This window comes from Neolamprologus brichardi, chromosome 13, assembly GCF_056152115.1.
Source record: "Neolamprologus brichardi isolate AB-2024 chromosome 13, ASM5615211v1, whole genome shotgun sequence".
Taxonomy (NCBI): domain Eukaryota; kingdom Metazoa; phylum Chordata; class Actinopteri; order Cichliformes; family Cichlidae; genus Neolamprologus; species Neolamprologus brichardi.
This window is the reverse complement of record NC_142116.1, coordinates 3,705,978-3,722,604: the sequence shown is the minus strand read 5'-3', so window position 1 is coordinate 3,722,604 and position 16,627 is coordinate 3,705,978. Positions and strand designations below refer to the sequence as shown.

Sequence of the window (16,627 nt, the reverse complement as noted above, 5' to 3'; positions counted from 1 at the left end):
AAAGGAAGGAAAGACCGCAGAGTTTAGAAGAGGAGAAAAGAAAGAATCAGCTGAGAAAGAGAAAAGTGGGCAGATACTTAGGAGATCTAAAAGGTGTGTTAATCATCTACAAAGCCATTAACAAAAAGGCAAATGAGCTTGTCGTTAAGAGTGAAAATATATAAGATATATCACCCAGGATTGTAAATTTTACATTAATGTTCATCCAAACCAATGAATCTGTGCTGCTCGCTTGCATGTCAGACATTTGGGATCATTTTGTATTCAGTTACAAAAATGAAACAAAATGCAGCCAACATAAACACATCATACAAAACACAGATGCCTTAGAAGGAAGAAACAGCTGCAACACTAAACTAATGTAAATCACTGCAGTGTGAATGTGTTTACTGACAAATCTGCATTGCAATTACAGGAAGTTCATGTGTTAGAAAATGTCATTTTTCTCCCCCCTTTTTGGTTTTTTATGAGCGATCCACGCTTGATAAAAAACAACAACAGAATTATTGTTTCACTCGGAACTGCAAATAAAAATAGAAGGCTTAAAAAAGGCTAAAGTAAAATGTATTTACAAGCAGGTGTGCTAATGAACAAATGTTTTTGTCTTTTTCAAAATTGATTTCAAGCCCCCGCCACCACTCCCCAACCCACAAATCCCCCCACCCCACAAGAAAAACAATGATGACGGTATCATCATGACAGGTGGAATCTGTGGTCAAGCACCAGCTTGTTTTTCCGTCTGTCAGGCACACAGCGGACAGCTAACAGGCATCGCCACAGTGGAGATTTCACCCAGGCAACATGAAAAATAAGACACGAGCAAACCTGCAGAGTCATTTATAATGCAACCTGATCAACAACAGTTACTAGCAAGAAGATAGTTAAGCCAACTAAAGCAGCTTAATATCTTTGTTTGTGAAGAAACTAAAATGAAGCAGCAACTTCCAGATTTAAGAAATTAAGTCCACACATACAGTGTAGTTCTCTTGTGGGCATTCGGGGACGGCTCCAAAAGTGAGTCTAAATAAACTATTAATAAACTATTTTTTGTTATATCTCCTATGGTTAAAAATAAGGTTTAAAGCTAGGTTGTTGTTTCAGTGACTGACAGTGGTGACAGCTGTGGGCACTGTGGCTGATCCCTTTTGGCTAGGTCTCAACTCTGCTAATAAGAATCACTAACCTTGATATAACAAATGATGTAGATTGCTGAGATACAGCAAAGCATGGTAACATCAAAGGTGCTATTTGAATAGTTAGTGACTTGTACATTGCACTTTGCAACCAAGCTTGATTAACTCAAATACTTAAACTTGTGGCTCAAAAAATAAATAAATAAATAATCCCTTTCTGTTCGGTGGCAGATTAGACAGATTACATTTGTCTAATGTGAAGTATTAAACTTCTGAGTACAATACACCGTGTTTAAAAGCTGACTGGAGGGCATGGAAAACATATTTAAGTTTCACATCCATAGTTCTGCCCCTTAAGTCTCACGCACATTTCACCTTAATCTGCAAAGCGAAAGGGCCTTGAAAGTTATTGAATTAAAGGGTTCTTGTCCCTTGTGAGTGTGAAGCAAAATTGCTAAAATGACCTCAGGCTCCATCGGGATCAAATTTGCTCTTGACCAACAAATGAACTACTGCATTAATGCATACTTCCACACTCATTTACTCACTGCACGAGCCGTTACTTCGCCCGCCTCGTCTGATTTCCATAACTCCACTGCCAGCGAGGCTAAAGTGGTTTACCTCAATGGAAATATTAGCAAAAACATTGCTTTACCAGCCGAGTGACTTTACTGTTTAATTCAGTGGTAAGTATGCACACGGGCGGCTAATTCCGTCTGAAAGTGCATGAGCCAAACAGCCGCGGATGAATTAACTTATCGTATCGTGGCCTGGTTATTCCGGGGTGTAAATCTCTAGTCAGGAAAACAAGTCAAACATCTTAAGATGGAGTGTGGTTGAGTGTGGGAATACATTATTTTGAGTTCCCACTTGTAAATGAAATTGGTTTCCTTGCCAGTCGTAAGCGCATTTGCACCGAGTACATTTCAACCTTCACTTCCCCAAGTTAAGATGCAGGAGCACCGGCGCTTTGCATGTAAATCTCTCAAGTTTAAGCACACAGCCTACGCTTGCTGGCTTGATCTTTCTGTCCCTTTCTTTAACTCACACACACACACTGTCTCACACCGACTTACTCTCGCTCACACACACACACACACAAAGCTGCACGGCAAATCCAACTCTTGACTTTAACTCTCTAAAACTCGATAACTTGAATTTCCCATGAAATACACTGCAGGGCAATTCCAAAACAAGTCGCTGGCAAATTCAACTACACACACACACACACACACACACACACACACACACACACACACACACACACACACACACAGAGCTTGTATATACACTCATTAGCACAACTGCATCAAGTCTCTGGCAAGTAGATACAGACACCTACGCACACAAATCAGCGCTCACCCGTCATCTGAATAAGTAAATGTAACAAGGCCAGTTTTTTTTCAAATCAGGTAAAAACAGAGCAGGTGCTTATTTATTTATATAGATAATATAAATAATAATATATAATACTTATTGGAGAAGAATAGCTACGTGGGTTAATATTTATGTGCACACTGGAACTCTTTCCCATGTTGCTTGTCTGTGTTTATTGTGCTATGGTGTGTTGATATCTGTGCATTCCTGTATTATCCTTTTGTGTTACACATTTCGATGTTTTTTTTCCTCGCTACCTAGCCTGACCTGTCTCCCCAATGTGATGTTTGTGTATTGTATGTACGGTCGGCAAGGTCTGTCATCTCGGTTGTGGGCAAAAGACCTGCAACTGACAAATAAAGGCTATCTCATCTCATCTCATGTGCTTGAAAAAACACACGATAAATTTGTTAATAATATAAAGTGTATATAAATTGTTACAGTGTTTCATTTTAAAAAGCAGTAGAGGGTTAAAATAACAGTGAGAAAGAAAGACTTTGTCCCCGAGTCCTTTTTCTTCCATATCTCTGGCTAATTTATTAAATGGTGGTGGTGTTTGTTGATATAATGTGGGTCTGTTGAAATCTCACCGCTTCATGAAAGCCACAAATTACAACCACGGCCCATGACTTTGACCAACGCAAATCAACCGCTGCTTTAAAAACACCCGACAAGTCAGCGGACTCAATTCTGACGGCATAAAAACCCTGTGTTTGATTTACATTATGAGGCCACGCAGACCCCAGTGCTGCCAAGGAAAGCAAATTCTGCTATGACATTCATATGTCAACATGCAGCCAGGTTTAGAAATCCAACTCAAACCAGAAAATGACTCCAACGAGCACGGCCAAAGTGTTTGCTGCAGAATGACCACACAGTGGGTCCAAAGGTCCAATATTTACATCATTATCTCCTCCATTTTCCTGCACTCTAAAAGCTCGTTCTGGCCTGCAGCAAACTGGCACAAGAATCCTGCTCCTGTCATGCGTTTCTCCATAAGTAAATACACTTCATTTGATTTGCTGTGATGGTAAGTTGTCATATCTTGTAGGATTTTGTGTGCATGTGTATATTTGCATTTATTTTTTTATTTGTTTAAGTGTTAGACGTTTTCATATCTAATATTTAAAGGTGACACAAACAAGTTTTGAAATACATAAAAGTAACGTTTCCATGACAGCTTTTAACCCTTTAAGACCTACCATAGAACCAAGTCCGCCAGAGCTTATATTATATTTTTACATGCTGTAGAGCCATTTTTGGGAGCATTTCAAGTTGATATACATCAATACAACCATTATAGCCCAGATTTTAATAATATGTATGCATTAAGTGCATAGTACATAGTTGTTTTTTAACATATATTTCTAGTTAGAGAAATTTAAGAGGCTTATCCCTCAAACCTGTAAATACAAAAAAGTTGCACAAACTAGTTTCCCACCACAGGAAATTTATTTTGAGTGTCTTCATAGTTTTATTTTTGAAATACACCAATTTTTATATACTGCAGGAAAAACGAAAATAAATATTATAATGCAAATTTGCAAAAAAGCAGCATATGCATCAAAATAAACTATTTCCAGCAGTGCAATATGAGTCCTAAGCATCCCAGAAACGACACAGAAAGTCATAAAGTCAAACATAACTTTTAAAAACACCAGTATAGGCTCATGAGGCCCTGATGGTAAAAAACTACATTTCCGCGAAAATGACGTCACTTCCGGTTTTGGGCAGGTCATGGCGGACATGTGATAGTTCACGCTGACGTCTATTCTAACGTAGGAAATGTTATGAACAGCTGATCGGATCAGCAAAGCGTGTTTCTGGAATATTATGTTTTTGTTGCTGCAAGTGCTTTTTATGCAGTTTTTGCAAAGCTTTATGTGGAAGGAAACTGTGACCGAGGACAAGCTGATGGCATAAGGTGTAAGTACAACTCCTCCGGTTTCATATGCAAAAAAATTATTGCGCTAGCTTAAGTGGTTGCAATTCTACAAGGATTTAAAAGTAGTTGCGCAAAACGGAGCGTGCCCGCTCCGACCGGCTTTAAAGGGTTAAAGACACATTTTCAACCCATTTCCAAGTCAATACCAGATCTTTTGAAGTCAACTTCAGCCTTTCTTGGGACTTTAGATTCCAAACCAACATAAAGCCAGTATTTTCAATTAAACATGTATTTTTGTCTTTACATTGTCTTTGTGAAGCAGACTTTCCCGTATACCTGCTAGTTTGATCAGATCAAGGCTTGATCCTGTTCTCCCATAAATGAACAGCTCTGGTGTTAATCTGGAACCAGACCAAGACCAATTCCTCCAAAGTGTCTTGATGTGGCTACTTTGGTTTGTACCTGAGCGCAATTTCCCATCTGCACAAATGAACCACGCCAAGAGGAAGTCCAATCTAAACAGACTGTACAGCACAGGTGAGAAAACGCCCCAAATGCTTTAGTCAAATGGCTGTAATCTCACCTGACGTCCAAACTGAAGTTATGTTTTATGGAACAGGGAACATTTGGCTCATTACAATGCTAAATGCTAAATCCATTACTTCGCTGAAGAAAGTAATTAGTTACACTTCTGCACTACAGTAGAAAACCTGAGATGCATGTTTACAATATGTTGTTGACACCCAGGTATCAGCTAACCAATACCGAGGACATACATCTTTGAACTTTATTATATTCTCCACCCCTCTAAGATGGAGACCAGTCTACAGAAGACTTCTCCACCCCCCATACAAACTACTTACCACATACCTTCCATATAAACTAACACGAGTGTGAAAGCACTGATTATTTATTCTTTCCCCCCAGCTGCTCAGTACGTAGGTGACTTGTTACAGATTTAGGTTGTGTTTATTCATGAAGTCATTTCCAGTTTCATGTTGTAACCACTGATCTCCATTCCAGTCTGCACTTTGTCTATTTTCCACCTACTTCAGTACATTTACCAAAAGTAATTCTCATCTAATGAGCCAGATTCATTTGAGTCATTTTTCCACAAGTTTCCATATTTTGGTCATTTCTCAGCTTGTTTATTTTTCCTGTATCTCCCACATTCTTTTAACTGATTTCTCCTTAATAGCCAACTTTTAGATTACCCCGTTTACCCCGGATGAGGTGGGAGAGGTGACTGGAGAGAACAGCCTGGGCTTCTCTGCTCACACCCAGTGTATGTTTCAGTGAGGCGTCTATGTCATAACCTATGACATAACAGTAAACACCTCTGAACCCCAGACTCTAACCTACGATGTAAGCTGACGTGCACATCCCAAGAAATGTAACTACTCATTGGGTCCTCCTGTGCATTTCTAGCTAATTTTAGTTTTCAGTGAGAGAATAACCATCATCACCACAATATAAGAAATAATCAACATGATTCACAAATGTTTCCAAAGTCTTGGAGGGATACTATTGGAATGGGCATAAGGGAATGTAAAAAGATGTGGGGGGAAAAAAAGGAAAAAAAGTTTTTAAAAAGTCCCAGCATTTTATTTTTTCCTGTCGAAGGGAACCACATATGCTGCTTCTGGTCAATCAGCTTTCTGAAATTATTGCTCTGCCTCCTCAAACGTGGTCCTAACTCAAAACACCGATGCCAAAATGCCTCAGGCACACCACAGTTTCTCTTGCAGGTTACAAGATGTAACCTGCAATCCTTGTACGACCTGACAATTGATCAACTGACCCAGTATTTAATTTTATGAGGTTATAATCCTCAGAGTTAGCATCTTGCTTGGCTACTCTTTTCATTCGCTGTAATCTTACACCCACTGGCCAGAGCAATGTCAAAACTGTTTTACTGACGATCAGAAATGATCAAAACTGTGACAACATGAACATGTGAATAAGGTCTGGGTGTGGTTCACAGTGTTGTCATATTGGTATTGCTTTAATTCGAGTTAATCTTAGTTTTTAACCTTTTTCAGGTTGTTTGATTAACCATCATCACCACAATATAAGAAATAATCAACATGATTCACAAATGTTTCCAAAGTCTTGGAGGGATACTATTGGAATGGGCATAAGGGAATGTAAAAAGATGTGGGGGGAAAAAAAAGGAAAAAAGTTTTTAAAAAGACCCAGCATTTTATTTTTTCCTGTCGAAGGGAACCACATATGAAATTCCAGGACACAATCACATAGTCCTTAACAAGTAACGCACCAGAACAAGCATGAATGCAACAACGTCAGCCACTTACATGGGTTAATTCGAGGGATCCACAGAGAGTCCCCACAGAAGTCTAAATCAAGCTGCCCCTCAACACGGTCAGGGTTAAATGGATAGATGGATGATTTTGGCCTGATGATCTTTGACCACCTGTTATTAACCTTTGGCTTTCTGAATGAACGATTTCGATTGCCAAACTCTGGTCTTTCATCTCTCTGAACTGATGCAGTTACATTGTTTCACTAAAGACAAAATGAATCGTTCCGTTTGTAAAGCAAACACAAAAATAGTAACAAGTTACGCTCTTCCCTGCCAAGTGTACTGTCAGTATGGAAGCAGTACTTTTTGTGTTTTACACCATAAAAGAAAATAATTTAATCTTCTCAGATCAGCATTAGCTACAATCGCTTCTAAACAAAATGTCCAGCTCCTAACTTGCCAAGTCCATCAGCTTGTTCTCAAGAGCACAATGTGGAAAGCCAAAATAGCTCTGCAGAGCCACGTCAAAGTGCCCGCCAGGGTCTGAACCACCACCGCAGGCTTTCCGCTGTCACGGCATACTGATATCAGTGGGAAGGAAATGCCCCCGCTCATTCTCCAGTCCACAAAATGAAGCAGAAGCAGCAATCTGGTGGGAATGTACGCACGTGTGTGCGGCGTGTCAACATCAGTGATTTAAACGGATATGCTCCACAGGCATGACAGCAGAGTATTGTGAATTAACCATCAGGACGTCTTTCTCTCTGCAGTGCACAAAACAAGGCCGACTCCGCGCTCGCACACATGCACACAAACACCTGCGCGCACACGCGCCCATGATGCACATTAGCACGTTTGGCTGTGCAGCTCTCACGCTGGTCCAATTGCACAGTATGTCCCTTTCACCTCTCCCTCCCTCTGGCTGGACGGTGATAAGTACCCTGCTCTCAGGCAATGCAAAGCTGTGAATAATGGATGAAGTACAAGTTGCGAGTGACCACAGCAGAGCGCTCACATGACAGACACAATGACAGACATGGCAGGGACAGCAGGCATCTGTCTTTTTCAGCGCCTCTTCTCCCCCATGTCTGTGTCCATTTGCCACTTTCTTTATCTCCATGTTTATTGGAACAAATCAGCAGGATGATATTTCTCTTTTTATTTCAAAATAACATGATTCAGACTTCTGAAAAACTAATTTCACTCAGCAAGTTTTCCTGTCTGACAGCCTCCAGTGATTTGACCCGGGGTCGGCAAGCTTCACTGTTTGCTATCTCATTTGACCTTAAAACCACTCACACCATGTCTGTCTCGATTTATGAATAACGGCAGCATCAACACACATGCACAAACATCACCCTCCGTTCCCTTAAGGTGGTACGGTCATGCCAGCTCTAATTCTCATAATACTTTGTGTGCTTTATTTCAAGCTGTCCTGGAATGCTTTTTACCATTATAGTCTCTTTTAGCGTTCGTGTGCACAAAGTACACGCGCGTGCTTCAGCGTAACTCTGAGTCCGAACGCGAAGGAAGGGCAGTGCATGTGACATTTTGCGAGGTCTTTGAGGCTCGGTGCCAGTAACCTGTGGGGGTGGTGGTGGGTATCTCGCTCCCGCCTGGTTAGCTGACTGCCACGGTTACCTTCGGGGCTCGCAACGCGCTCAGTGACCTGTGCTGCTCTACTTGAGCAAATAACGCAGAAGGGGGCGGGCGAGCAGAGGAGCTGAAGATCTTTAGTAAACACCACATTATAATGTCATGTAACTGACCCAGCCCTGTTTCGTAATTTTGCCTAATGAAGTTTGTGGGTTTGTTGGTTTTCTCAAACCTCTTTACATATGCACTGTTCCAACAGTCGGGTATTTATCTTCCTGTAGCCGCGGACTCAGTCTGATAAATTGCTCATCTTTATATTCAATCATTTTTGCATCAAATAAACAAGCAGGAAGAGAACTCTCTTTCTTTTACTCAGGCCAGACGCTTGGATACCGTCACTACCCGATCCGTACCGGAAACCCGATCGGTACCCCGCATGCGCAAAAGGTGTCTACTTCCGGTCGAAGCATTTTACGATAGTTACAGGTCAGAGTATCTGTTAAGATGTTAAGAATAACAAGTATCTCTTAAAATGTTTTCAATAATGAAACATTTAATATAATGTAGACAAAAACAAAAAAATAAAAAGATAGTGACAGATCGGGACTCCCGATCCTTACTGCGCATGTGCAGGGGTTTTCTTCTTCTTCTGTTTGTTTAATGGCAGTGTACTCCCCAGTGTACGAGGATACCGCCACCTGCTGACTGAGCGAATGAACCCTATTGTAGTGAAGCGTACTGAAGCAGCGTTATTACAAATGTATGTTTTAATTTGATTTAGTGATAGTCGAGTGTGTTTATGCTTGTCTGTGTAAAAAGGATTGTTGGAATACTGATGATGATGTCCGCTTACACTGTCAGTTGTCAGTAAACACTTAATCTGGCTGATGAATCTTTACATGACACATTGCTAAGTCAATATTATTAACTCTGTAATTAGGCGCCATTTTTCTTATTTTACGGCGCTGTTGTTCAATCGGGGGACGCTCTCTGTTGAGGAGAAAAGCATGAATTTGTTTGTAAATGGATTATCCACTGTCGAAAATGAGGCAGAGCTGTTGAGAAATGCTAGGAGCTAACTGGGCGCTAACCGTATCATTCAAATATATTGAATGTCGCAATGTTGGCAAAGAGAGGAAGTGACGTAAGATCGGATCGGGTAGCGACAGATACAACTCCAGACTTTATCCAAACACGTTATTTTGATTTGATGTAAATTTGTAACATCCTGTGAGGCTCGACATGTGATTTGTCTTCATATGTAAGAAAGTTGGTCTCTTTTATATAAACAGAACATGTAAACATGAAAACTCAGACGTAAGTCCTTTACAAACTCCACGCAAACACTATACGCTTTTTTTTCACCTATTCTTTTACTGCCATTCACACTGACCATTTTATTTCATTGGATGAATTGACAACGTGTATTTTTTCAAAACAAACTGGATTTTTTTAAATTATTTGGATATGAAATAAACTGATCTGACATTCAGACAATTATGTTTGGCAACAAGTGCGCTTGTAGCTCAAAACCTGCACCAGTACGAATATGCAAGAACACGGCTAGACGCTGCTTCCGGTCATTCAGCTTTCTGAAATTATTGCTCTGCCTCCTCAAACGTGGTCCTAACTCAAAACACCGATGCCAAAATGCCTCAGGCACACCACAGTTTCTCTTGCAGGTTACAAGATGTAACCTGTAATCTTTGTACGACCTGACAATTGATGACCCAGTATTTAATTTTTATATATTTTTATAATCAGTGTTGGGAAGGTTACTTTTAAAATGTATTCCATTACAGATTACAGAATACATGCCCCAAAATGTATTCTGTAACGTATTCTGTTACGTTACTCAATGAGAGTAACGTATTCTGAATACTTTGGATTACTTAATATATTATCATGATGTTTACAACTACATGAATGTACTATTGCTGTGATTTATTACTGTTACTGAAGGTCTGAACCGTAGTAAAGGGACCTCTGGCTAATACGGTGGGTTCTGTGTCGGCTCGTAGCTGAAAACTAGCTTTACTTTGTTGTCTGGGTCAACTTTGCTAGCGAGAGACAGAGAGAGGCGTTGAAAGGCTGCTCCAACAGAACTTATTGTTTTTGGAGGAAAACACGAACACGGTGTACAGTCGAGTCTTAATAGCTTACTTACAACTGGGCTCGTCAGGCTCTCTTCTTGGCTGCAGTGGTTATTATTATATTTACATGCTTCCAGCTCCCGTTTTTGCTCGATGACAGCTCGTACTTTTCCTTTTTCTCCCTCCCTCGCTCACAGACACATAACGTGTATGGCAGTCCATTCTCCCTGCAGCACGGACTACACTGCCCATCAGGCTACATGCTTTAGAGCTATACCTGTAGCATTCTGCCTATTAGCTTAGCACAACAACAACAACAACAAGGCCTCTCTCACCCAGGAAACACGCAGAGAGAGAGCGTCAGCCTGTAACCATGGCAACCGTAACGCTGCCGCCTGGAACAACAGAACGTAGCTGTCAAACAAAACCCAAACAGTCCTGACCCGCCACAATATGAAACAGGGAAGTACCGCCGTGTAATCCATTTATTTCAACAAAGTAACTGTATTCTAAATACCACCTTTTTAAACGGTACCTGTAACGGAATACAGTTACTCATATTTTGTATTTTAAATACGGCGGTACATGTATTCCATTACTCCCCAACACTGCATGTGACTAAGGTCTGCGTGTGGTTCACAGTGTTGTCATATTGGTTTCTTGCCCTTTAATTCGACTTGATCTTAGTTTTTAGCCTTTTTCAGGTTGTTTGATTAAATTCTCAAATTCACAATATATCATATACTGAATTGTACCTGATATTTTGACAGTGGGCATCTCCTCAGTCGAAACAGACGTTTACATTACAGCAATTATTTAAGAAAACTTTTAATATGACACACAACATCCACAATAAAAGATGCATTTTTTTCTTTCCCTTACGCATTTGTTTTATACAGAGTGTATTTTCTTGGGACGTGCAATAAGTTTGCTCATATGCTAATCTCGAGCATTTAACACCATTACACAGCAAAACAATAGATTTACCTTGGAGCTCTGTTTCTAATTAATCATCAGTATTTATATTAAGGCTGTAAAAACTGTGCAAAGTCTGTAAGAATGGAACCAGAGGATAAACGCTCTGGGCGTGGCCCATCGTAAGCTCCTCTGAGTAAGAACGCTGATTTAAAATAAGCTCTCCCTTTCAGACAGTTATGACTCATTGGTTTGGGAGGAGATTTTAGGCTTCCTCGTTAAATGATAATAGCTCATCCTAAAGAGTGCGCGCCGGTGGCCAAATCTCCCGAGACGACAAAGCTAGAAGATGATGACAGTGTGTTCTGGGTGGTAGAGAGGATCGTGAAAAATTCCCCTACTGTGCTCACACAAATCAGTGTTTTGCTTTTCAAAACTTGAGGAAAAGGATAACACAATATTAGAGAGAGTGGTGATCATTGCTCCAATCAAAGTCAAGGTAAATGTTAAACAATGTTAAACACTTCAAGTTGTCTGAAACTGACTGGAAGCCGAGCTTAAACCACTGAAAGAATAGACTCATGTTGAGAGCCACTTTCTCAAAATTGGACTCATATACCAGCGAGAACGTCTAAAACTGCTCCAAGAATTATTAAAAGTTTGTTATTTGCGACTACACTGTGAACTAACACTCGACTTTTCCAACTTTCTCCTCTCACCTTCGTTCTCCTTCTTCCTCCCTGGGAACTGCACAACTCAACCTCTTTTGGTGATGTGTTTTTTTGCAAAAGAAACCCTCTCGTATCGCTTTCGGTGAAGTTGAACATTTCGCAGCATAAGCATTGTGACCTGCCTGAAAAGAAGAAAAACAAAAAGGCCCAGAGTGAAGTTGCTAGCCGACGGCTGTGTTTTGAATCTGACACGTGGCTGCTCTTCACATGACAGCATTTGGGGACAAGAAAGAAATCCTCAAGGTGGTTGATGCAGCGAAACACTGATGTCATGCATCCAAATGGTTGCATCACTAAACCACCTTTTCACATTCAGTTAAAAGTGTGGCGTGGTTAGAAAGTCTTCACTGAGAGGACACTTTTGAACTCGGAGCTGATCTAATCTAATGACAGGCCTGATCGTCACATTTGAGGTTGTCTGACATACATTTTTAATGATAATCTTTTAATGTTTGATATCAGAGCAGCTGGGCTAACATACCCAGCTGGTTTACTGAGGGCAATATTTATGTTTAATCTATTTTTTTACAATGCTTTTTTTTGTTGCTTAATTTCTTCTTTGTCATTTCATTTTTTTTAAGCCGTTATACCTCATTAATCCATTTTTCAAAGACTAATGATGAAACGGAGGGACAGTTTACACAGTACGGCCTTCTTCGTCAAAGGCGTGTATAAAAATTCAAACTAAAGTAACCAAGTCATGTTTGACTTGAAACAACTGTGTCTTACAGGGGAAATGAAAAGTCCGTTTATTCCTCCTTTTCAAATCCTCACTGCAGCACCATAAACGACAATTATTACCTGAGATGATGAATCTTTTTAAACGACAATTTTGGAGAAACGGTATTTACAGTTAAGCCCTCAGCCGCATCCATATTCCTGTCAGAGAACAGAGGGATGGAAGTTTTTAATTAATCTGAACACCAGCATCCCTGAGGATACACAGACATAAATACTCTCTCTCACACTCACACACACACAGAGTATAAACCTTTGCATACACGTCTCTCTGAGACACTTTGTCAAAGTAAAAGTGTCTAAAGAATGAGATGGAGCAGTTGTGCCCATTTGAAAGTGCTACAAAGCTGTGAGACACAGTTAAGAAATGTACATACATTTACATCATCTTCAGTCGGCGAACACATCATCTATTGTTTGATGACTCTGGGCATGCAGCCTGATATTTTAGAGCTTCTGCTGTTCTCACCAGATATATGGGCCAAGACTTCCTGTCCCATGCACTGATCAGTGTTTACAAAAACGTAGAAATGTATGAAAAAGCTAAATTATAGTCAGGCAATAGCCAGTAGCCACAGACAGACCGAGAACCGCAGCTGTGTAAAACAACAGCCAAGCAATCGCCCAATCAAGAGCAACCAGACGCTCCAATATTTCCTGTGTTTGTTATCTTAACTTCACCGTCTGCAAGAGCTCTCAAATCTGTGTCTGGAAAAGGGGGTTTATTGAATAGTTTCTTATGCGTGACATTAAAAACATACGATCTGGCTCCAAATCCTCATCAAACAAACCTTTTTTCTACGAGAGGATAAACCCTCACTCAGCGTGGCCACACACGACACGTGCAGCGAGGTCAGCCAGTGAAATCTGCCTCCTTAATGATGCTGGTGACATTTGTGCGTTTAGCCTGTGCGATAACGCCGTGTGGATTGTGATTGTGACGGCTTCTTGTAACCCTAATGCAGTTTTCATCTGAAGTTTGATCATTTACGAACACCGTTTGACATCTTTATGTAAAAAATCCATAGAAAATGAACAAAGATAAATATATGAAGTATGGTTTTTGTTTGTTAATCTACAAGTTTTTAAAACAAAAAAAACAAAACCCTGGTTTTCACATGCAGCATCACAAATGTTCTCCTGCTTTTGCTCTTCTCATGGATTGTTTACTGGCATGCAACCAAAGCCCACTTAAACATGATTGGTCAGTACCCATTACCACTCAATAAGTTCATTACAAACTGAACAACAAACTACACCAGCTTTTAGAACTATTTTGATGTACACATAGCTGAATATGCAACAAAAGTATTTATACACAGAGCCACCTTCTTTCTGAGCATTTCGTTATATTAGTGCTACTGAAGTTGGAGTGCCAGCACTGGGCCCCAGAAAGACTCCAATCCAGCTCGCGGGATGGCTTTAGAAAAGTCATTAAGGAATAGATGACAGTGTGATGCCTCAAAGGCATTTATGTCATTTATCTTTAATGTTTGCTTTAAAGTAATTCTTTTGTATGTCTTTAAGTTAAAAAGAACAGTAAAAAGAGTTAAAACATGTTAAGAAGCTTTAATTTTGAAGGTGGACTTGCTAGTAACCTCACTTCCTGGTGGGTTACCTGTATTGCTTCATTTCCTGTTTAATTCCTCTTCCTGGTTGCTCTAAGAGGGAGAGTGACATGCGTTCTTGCTCTGAGGCTTATCTACAGCCATCCACTTGGGAACATTGTTCAAGCAACGCCGTAAGTGTATATATTTCACGATGAAGGTGTTAAAAAGGCATAAATAGCGGTATTTGTTAAAAATTATATTTTATTTGTGATTCATGGAGGTTGATTTGCACATGTTAAAAAAGGCAGTTTTGATGATCATTACTGTTGCTAAAGCTAACACGAAGGTGTAAGGTCACATTTTGAGTTATTTCGTGATGCAATATTTATGTAAACGATCGTTTTTTCTATTCTGTATTTCTTTTCAACTACAGTTTTCACCGCTTGTCAAATGAAAATTCTGAGTAAAAAGTCAACTCTACTCGGACTCGTGTATTCATTGACAGAGGTTTAGCTTGGTGTTTAATCAGAGTTGCTACACTCTGCAACAGAACACTACAGACAGTCTCTGATTTTTCACCATCTACAATAGAAATGTCTATATTTTAAAGTTAGTCCATATCGTTAAAAAAAAAAAAGGAAACTAAGAAGGGAAAAAAAATCATGCAAAAACATTATTATTTACTTTGTTTCATTATTACAAAACTTGTTACTTTTTCTGTAATTTTACACTTTTATTGGTCACAGTTTCGTCCCAAAGTGCTGTGCTGACAGATTTCTTCCATTTACTATACAAGGATTTATTTAGCATGTAGAAAAACAGACATGCTGTTACCACGCATTGAATCCCTCAGTTAAATTCCTTAAAACACTGACAGAAAGAGGAGTTTCACTGGTCTTCACAATGTAAAATGACTTTGACATCCATGCTCTATAGTGTCTCTTTTAGCAGAGCATGAACAATGCCATGGAACTAGCAGTGTACTCTGTATAGTCAAGCAGAACTGTTACGTGTTAACATCTTCCTCCAAGTTTGCTCCTGTGCTGAGACCTCTTTACAAAAGTAAGAGTTCTCGTGTGTGTGTGTGTCGGCTTACTTGACCGGTGCAGCTCATTGTGAGTCTAGCTGTAGGGTTGTATTTTAAGGTCAGATGCTGAAGCACAGAGTAAGATGGAAAAACAGACAAACTTTACTCAAGGCTGAAAAACAATTCTAAACACTGCAAAAAATTGTAACACAGTGGTTAACAAGTTACCACTCTGGTCGTTTACTTCTTTCAGCCTGGTGATGTTGCAGTTCTGCATCTCATGCAAACATTCATTTTTCTCTTACAAAGGAAACAAGTCATGAAGCTCTCAAACGCAGACACAGGTAGCACTCCACTGCTCATTCAAATGTCGTACTTCTCTTAATGAAAAGCATGCATAAAAGCCGGTGGACTGAAAAGTCCTGCTGAAATCAGGAGAGGAAAGAGGAGAGAGAGAAGATGCCTACTGCCCCTGAGGTTTTAGTCAGAACACACAATTCAGCATGATTCAGCCTCATTCAGCTCGGTGCCGTTATCCCCCTACAGCGAGACTTGGAGCGGGTATGTGTATTTGCCAGTGAGTGTACGTCTCGGGTTCGTTGTGCAAGCACACAGATGTGCACCCACACATGTGATGGTGTCAGTAATAAACGATCACGCTTTTCCAGTCCAGCCAGACAATCTATTAGCATGACACGTGGCTATATTCGTGAATACATACGCACTCCGGGTGGATATTTACTCCAAAATGCGGTGAATTGCAAATTCGTTCTTAGCAAAGCAACTTTTCAGCAGGCTCTGATGCAAAATGAAATATTTCGCATATGCATTGGCGCTGCCTGCAATAAGCTGTTTTAGGCCATAAAACTAATGTGGCAGTCACAGACATTGACTGCCCTCTAAAATGGAAATTCATAAGCCAAAATGGCACAGTGGGAATATCAAAATATGACACATCCTCTTCTTCTTTCAGCCCTCCCACTTCTCACTGGCTTCTGCCACCTCCCCATCCCTCCCCATATCTTCTCCTGGGTTTTCCATCTGTTGTGGAAGTTCTTCTGAAGGACATGTCAGCTCTTCCTGACACAGCTGACTAAGCAGACAGACGGACAGACTGGACTGACACCTCTCTCATATGGTCCCGAGTGAATTCTACAACTAGTGTGGATGAAATCAGTATTAATATCTTAACAGATCCAAGGAAAATTGACTTTAAGTCTCATATAACAGAGTAAAATTGATTATATTCTATTATATTTTTACATTAAATAAAAATACGAACTACGAGACACCGAGAACATCTTGGTTTTTGTTTGGTT

At 40.1% G+C, this 16,627-nt stretch overlaps 1 protein-coding gene across 2 annotated transcripts in view; it reads right to left on the bottom strand.

Moving 5' to 3' along the window:
• Window positions 1-16,627, bottom strand: part of gfra1a (gdnf family receptor alpha 1a) — a 125,549-nt gene that overhangs the window by 87,772 nt on the left and 21,150 nt on the right. The gene's annotated exons all lie outside the window — the stretch shown is intronic.